At 40.9% G+C, this 6585-nt stretch overlaps 1 long non-coding RNA gene across 1 annotated transcript; it reads right to left on the bottom strand.

Moving 5' to 3' along the window:
* Positions 1-1953: 1953 nt before the first annotated feature.
* LOC119735722 lies at positions 1954-6113 on the bottom strand. Its single transcript, XR_005272214.1, has 4 exons — positions 6052-6113; positions 5257-5364; positions 4123-4194; positions 1954-2207 (listed from the first exon to the last, which is right to left on the bottom strand). It is a non-coding gene; the product is annotated as an uncharacterized LOC119735722 (long non-coding RNA).
* Between the last annotated feature and the right edge of the window lie 472 nt (positions 6114-6585).

Raw genomic sequence — 6585 nt, forward strand, 5'->3', positions numbered from 1 at the left:
CAGGACAGTGAAGGTGAGACTCTACCAGTGCTATCGTATAGCCGTGAGTTTCTATTGAGTCGACGTACGTTTTCGACAGCACCAGATTACGTAATACCTGCAGAAATATGCCAGGACGCACCCAGAACGAAAAAACGTGGGAGGAAAGGAGGTGTCAGAAACAGGTTGAAAAAATCAAGGTTTAGAACCCCACTCCCAACTGTTATCCAAGTAAACGTTCGAAGTATTCGGAACACAACGGATGAACTGAGAGCCAACATGCGCTATCTCTCAGATTACCGAGATTCCAGCCTTATATGCCTGACAGAAACCTGGCTAACTGAGAAGGATCCTGACTCAACGGTGAAATTGGACGGGTATACCCTTCTGAGAATGGACAGAAATAAAGACTCGGGAAAAAGAAAAGGTGGGGATGTATGTGTGTTTGTTAGCCATCAAGCATCAAATGTGTAGGCCTACCCCAAACATTGAACTACTCGCTGTTCATCTCCGCCCATACTACTTGCCTAGGGAAATAAACCAGGTTGTGTTATTCGTGGTTTATATTCCTCCTTCAGCAGATGCCAAGACAGCTGCTGACATTATTCATGACCTGGTTTCCCAAGCTGAAACTTCTTCACCTGATGCAGCTAAGTTTATACTGGGTGACTTTAATCAGTGACTTTAAACAAGTTTTTTTTTTTTTGAAAAGCTGATAACACATACTCTCCAAATATGTAATTTTTTAAGCTGTGAAAAAGCGGGCACTTTGAGGTTTTTTGGGGGGACTCCCTGTGAATCACGATTTTAAAAAATCCAATTTCATAACATCATGAGGACAATTTATGAATGGAGCAACTGAGAACAGTTTCAAATTAATTGGCATAAATGCCGATCTTTAATACCGAGAAATACCCAAATGAGAAAAAAAAACAAAGCTAAAATAAGATTTATTCGCAAACAAAAACCAAATCAGATACCATGAATTACCCTTATCTGTGCAAAAATACCTTCAAGGGAAACTAAAGAAACACATTTAAGCGAAAAGAAAAATTAATTTGAGCATAGTGGCAATTCTGAAATGAAATGAACGTATTCTGAAATGAAATGAACGTTGACTGTGATTCTCGGCGTTTCTCCTATAGACCATGATCATGTTGCGGCCAAAGCGAGGCTGGAAAGAAGAATCGTCTGGTTCCTTTTTTGCACAAAAAGCATTATCATTCAGTACTGTTATTGTATACAGGGATGACTGAAATGGTGGCAGCATGATAAAGGTCTATAGGTGTAAATCAAATTAGGTTTTGCCCTTCACCGACGTATAAACAATCATGTATACTCAGAAAGCCCTAGAAAGCAGGAGGTCGTGGGTTCGAGTCCCACCCGAGTGATGTTTTTCAGCTTTCACTTGGGAGGTAACACACTGAGCATACAGTGTTTATACGTCGGTAAAGGGCAAAACCTAATTTTATTTACATCACCCCGACGCGAAAATCCCATCTTATTAATAGTCTTAAGGTGTAACTCTGAAGGAGTTTCCTTTTCAATATACTGTGGAGATTGTCACTTCTAAATTAGCGTGACTTTACTATTTTTAGCACCGTGTGTGGTCACTGTGTGATTATAACCGCCCTACATGAGATTGTACATTACAAATAACCACATGCATTCAAGATGTACTTTCTTTGCTTTTTCTAAGTTTTACCCGAAAAAAGGTATTTCTGTCAATAAATATTTTCAAAGCAATAACAAAGTGGTTTTTTTTTTCACTTTTGAATGAAACTTCCAACAGAGACAAAGATCAGTCGTCGTTTAATTTTGGGTGATTACTGTAGTGTATACAATTTGATTTTTGAAAATAATTTTAAATTTTATCAAACATTTGAATCTTATCAGAATCAATAATGGGGGGCCAAGTCTATATACTAGCAGGCTGGATCTGTGAATGCGCAAAAGCTAGTCATGATAAAAAGTGCTTGCAGACGGCAACAGGTGGGGATATTGTTTTTCGTTAAAATATAACCAAATAGTTAAAAAAAATACGCCAGAACTCATATTGTTTTAAAGCACCGACGGCACATCTTGAAGAAAAGACAAATAAAGAAACAACATCGAGACGAAAAAATGGAAACAAATCTGAAATTTTCAAAAGCAGTCTTTCCCGTCTTAAATGTCATGTACTCCGCTGCCATGTCTTTGACTGGGTAGAGATGAGGCCAAAGCTTTTCCTGCATATTAAAAAAAATGATCAGCTTACATCAGTCCGAATATACAGACTGCTTTACGTATAAAGGCCTCTGTTCAATATCCAGTACAGTGTATAATGCCAACTGAAATGGATGCCAAGACTTCTGCAGACATACCAATCATATTCATTTACAAGAATGAACTTCATAAACCCAATATCTAAAATCAGCCGTGTTAGGCTTAACCCTAAAGGGGCCGGGGGCGGAATCCGCCGCCCCCCCCCCCCCTCAACATTTTCCGCGATAGCTTCTAAAAAAAATGTTTCGCGACCCGAGCTGTTATGACTTTTTAGCCTCGAGCTTTGCGCATCTTTTGATACCAAAAACATAAAAATCGGACCACGGGTTGGCACGTAGCGAAAAATTTTCCGGCGCTACGCGCCGTGAAAACTGAATTTTCACATATACGTCGTGTACACAGAGCAGAATTGCCATTCATACATATGAATAATTAATTAGCCATAATTCCAAAACCCTTTGACCTATAGTCATGAAATTTCTTGGGCATGTTTAGGAAGAGTTGCTCTATGCATGTGCTGAGTTTCAAAAAATTTCGTCACTCGATGGCCGAGATCTTAGGGGGGGTGGCGGAATCCGCCCCCCCCCCCGGCTGAGAGATGGTTAAAATAACCCGGCCCCTTTAGGGTTAAGAAAAAAGTTCCGGTTTCTGATATGGAGCTTGCCCCAAAAGTGGTGCAGCAACGCGTTGGTTTTTTTTGTCCCAACTTTTGTTTTTCTTCAAATTTCGGCTGATGTTGCAGATAACGCTTCGATCCCCTTAAAACTCTCTCTTAAAAATATATCTTTTCAGAGTGGAGCTTGAGGTGACCTGAGCAAGGCCATAAGGCTTGAGAATTCTGCACCCACTTATGATTCCGACCGACACAAACATTTTTTTTTAGAAATTTGGATAGTAAAGACAAAAATCAGAGAAAACGGTACCATACAGAGAAGACCATACAGCGACATCGACATCGTGCCCGAGCTTCCAGGCCGGTCAAATAGTCTGCTCCCTTACCATTGCGCTGATTAAAAAGCGTTTACAGGTTTCAGAAACATGACCATCGCTCCCTCAGCCTGGCTTCCAGACTCACAATTTCAAATCGCAACACTGTCTTCAATTTTGATGGTCCCTGACTCGCCCAGAGAGGCCACATAAAGCTTAAAGGGATACTAGGTCCTGGAACAGCCCAATTGGGCTACAAAACGCGCTTTGAACGAGATGATGATAATCGGAAATAACATTTAAAGGTAGGATATAAACATCCACACAACTATCCCTTAAAAACTGGGCGTTCTTTTGTGTTATTCCTGTATTATGCATGCGAGAACAAATTTCGGGGTCCACTTTTGCGACCCCATAAATTCGAGCTGTTTGGATGCGCTGGTTGTAAAAAAAAAAAAAATTGCCGACGCGCATGGCTACGGCGACGCACGCGCAGACCAGAAACCGGAGACTTTTTTTTGTCTTATCATAATTATCTTCACTATGTACCCTTTAGAAGACATTTTTCGTCATAGGTTAAACCTTAGGGAGACACCGGACATTAAGGAGACATTTCAATGTCTCCCTATAATGTCCCAACTCGTATTTAGAGGCAAAAAAGTGCCCTCGCAAATAGGCTCCAAACGTAAATATACCTGAATTCGTTGGGGTAGGATAAGGGAAATGGGGGTCAGGGATCATTAAAGTCGGAAACATTTTGTGCACAACCCCATAGGAATGCCCTTAAGGTACCATTCCCCGTATTAATAATATTTATTCGGCGTCACGCGTCGCCAATGTTTTTTTTGTTCTAGAGGGGGATAAATCACGCTTTTGCCATCGCTAAACTTCATTGGCATGAAATGAGTTCAGTTTTTGAACTCGACCAGCTACCCAGTAGATGGTACTTACATCATCAGATGATTCTTGACCTTTCTCTGCACCAAACATCCTCACAGCTCTTCCATGTCCCTTTTCTGCTTACTGCATTTAAGAAAGAAATGCAACAAACAACAAGTTTATCACCTCTCAGATTTTTAGCGATTGTTTTCGCCAAGCAACGTACTTTTCCCCTTTTTCGGAACATAGTGTCCACCTCCCCCCCCCAGTCTGTGGGTGGGGAGACAGCCATAATGGCATTCGGGTGTGCCACCGAAGCGAAGCTTTTTCATAACATCGCAACATTGTACTCATGGGTGTCACGACGTGGGGGTGGGCAAGGGGGGCGCTTGCCCCCCCCCCCCCCCCCCCGAAAGCAAAAAAAAAAAAAAAAAAAAAGGAAGGAAGGAAGGAAAAAAAAGAAAAAAAGAAAAGAAAAAGAGGCGCGAACTCATAGTGGTGTAAATTTAGTGAGGGGGGGGGGCAAATATCCCTGCCCCCGTCTAAAACTGAGAAATCGAGAATTTGTTCAGAAATACAAGAATTTTTTGGGAAAAATATGTTTTGCCCCCCTCTAGAAAAAATCCTGGTGACGCCCATGATTGTACTATTTTTGCATGAACTCTTAGGTTGAATTTTGTGTAAAAATATTAATAAAACGTGTATCAGTTGATGTGTTGATTAAGTGTAGCTGACGTCAAATCTGGTTCACTATAATGTCTCTTTCTGACGTATTAATATTTGTGTATTTTGCCTTGGTGGCGTATTAACAGGATGTATGCCATGGTGCTGGAAGGTGCCGGCCGTGTATTAAAGTCAGCCTGCGTGGCAGAGAGAGTTGACATTTTGTAAATGTTGGCGTACATTTCTTGGTGTATTAGGTTTTTGAATTCACGATGTGTTGGCAAATATCTTGGTGCGTTTGTATTTGTTTTTCATTGGTGAATTGATGTGTCAACTAAGTGTAACTGACGTCAAATCTGGTTCTCCATAACGTCTCTTTTTCAACACATGCAAAATATGTGTACCATAGGTTTCAATAATGACAATAATTATAACTAAAGAGTTAATGTACCTCAGAGAACATTGGGATGTGTAAATAAATACATTATTATTGTATAGTATTTTAGCACTAGCTGGGTCTGTTATTACTGACTGTGTTCTCACATTTCAAAGAAGCTATTCTGGTTGTCCGTATCGTGGCATGGGCACCACATTCCGCAGTCCGGACCCTGGTATTCGCTTTCACAGTACACTCTTACACTGAATTGGAACCTGCATGTTCGGAGAGAGGAGACAAATGTGACAAAGGGCTAATACTTCTGATGCAGAACCTGTAACCTTGTTTATGATCGCTGGTTTTTTTTTTAACAGGCATGTCTCAAAAAGGCAATTTCTGTAATGGAACCAGACCACAGGGCACCACTGGTTACCAATAGCCATGCCCATCATAATACACAGCAGGGAGCATTGATCTCCATTGTGAAGCCTGTCCCCCCAAAACATGTAGTTTCTAACTCGTCCGCAGAAAGCGAACACTTGTACGGCTGAAATTACAACTAGCACTGAACAAAAGTGAACAGCCCGATTTTCGGGGGTCGCAAAAGTGGACCCCGAAATTCGTTCTCGCACGAATATAACACAAGAAAAAACACAAAACGCCCAGTTTTTAAAGGATGGTTGTGTGGCTGTTAGTATATCCTACCTTTTAATGCTCTTTCCGATTAACATCATTTCGTTCAAAGCGCGTTTTGTAGCCCAATTGGGCTGTTCCATGACGCAGTGTCCCTTTAATATAAGTTTAGTTTGTGTTTGCGCGTTCCGCGTCCATTTGTATTATGTAATTTGACAATATTTGTTTTTTGAAATGTCGTTTTGATCAGCAAATTGACTGGGGAACGAACTTTTCAGATTATTCAAAAGACTTCCAGCCACCAATGCGGAGCAAAACGGTATACCTACGTTGTATCTGTGCCCATCGAGTAGTCAGTCCAGACTGCGCTTGAAACTGAGCTAGCAGCTTTTTGGGAGATGGTCTTTTTGCCCGTGTATATTTCATCATCCCCACCATCAGGGTCCACATCCCAAACCTCCAAACTGATTTCCAAGTGACCCTAATTATAAAAAAATCCACATAGTATCATCATCACAGTATAACCGCCGATTGGTTTCTCCAGAAAATTATGCAACACGTTGACAAGGTGCAGGTACGGGGTTTGAGGGGTCACATGCTTCGAGGCCTTCAGTGATTTCACGTGTCTGTTAATTGTTCTCATCAATCTTCTTTGTTAGTTCTGGACAATACTTCTCCGCAGGTTTTTTCCTCAGCGGTTTATGGTATTAACTTGTAACTTTCAATATATATCTCGACCCTCATCCCTAGTAATGAATATTACCCTGACGTCATGATGACGTCATCGGGTGTCAAATTACAAGCGATTTTCGTTGAAAAAAGGACGATCTTATTTCGTTTATGACTCTTTAACAAAATAATTA

Source organism: Patiria miniata, unplaced genomic scaffold (genome assembly GCF_015706575.1).
Source record: "Patiria miniata isolate m_02_andy unplaced genomic scaffold, ASM1570657v1 HiC_scaffold_29, whole genome shotgun sequence".
NCBI classification, from domain to species: domain Eukaryota; kingdom Metazoa; phylum Echinodermata; class Asteroidea; order Valvatida; family Asterinidae; genus Patiria; species Patiria miniata.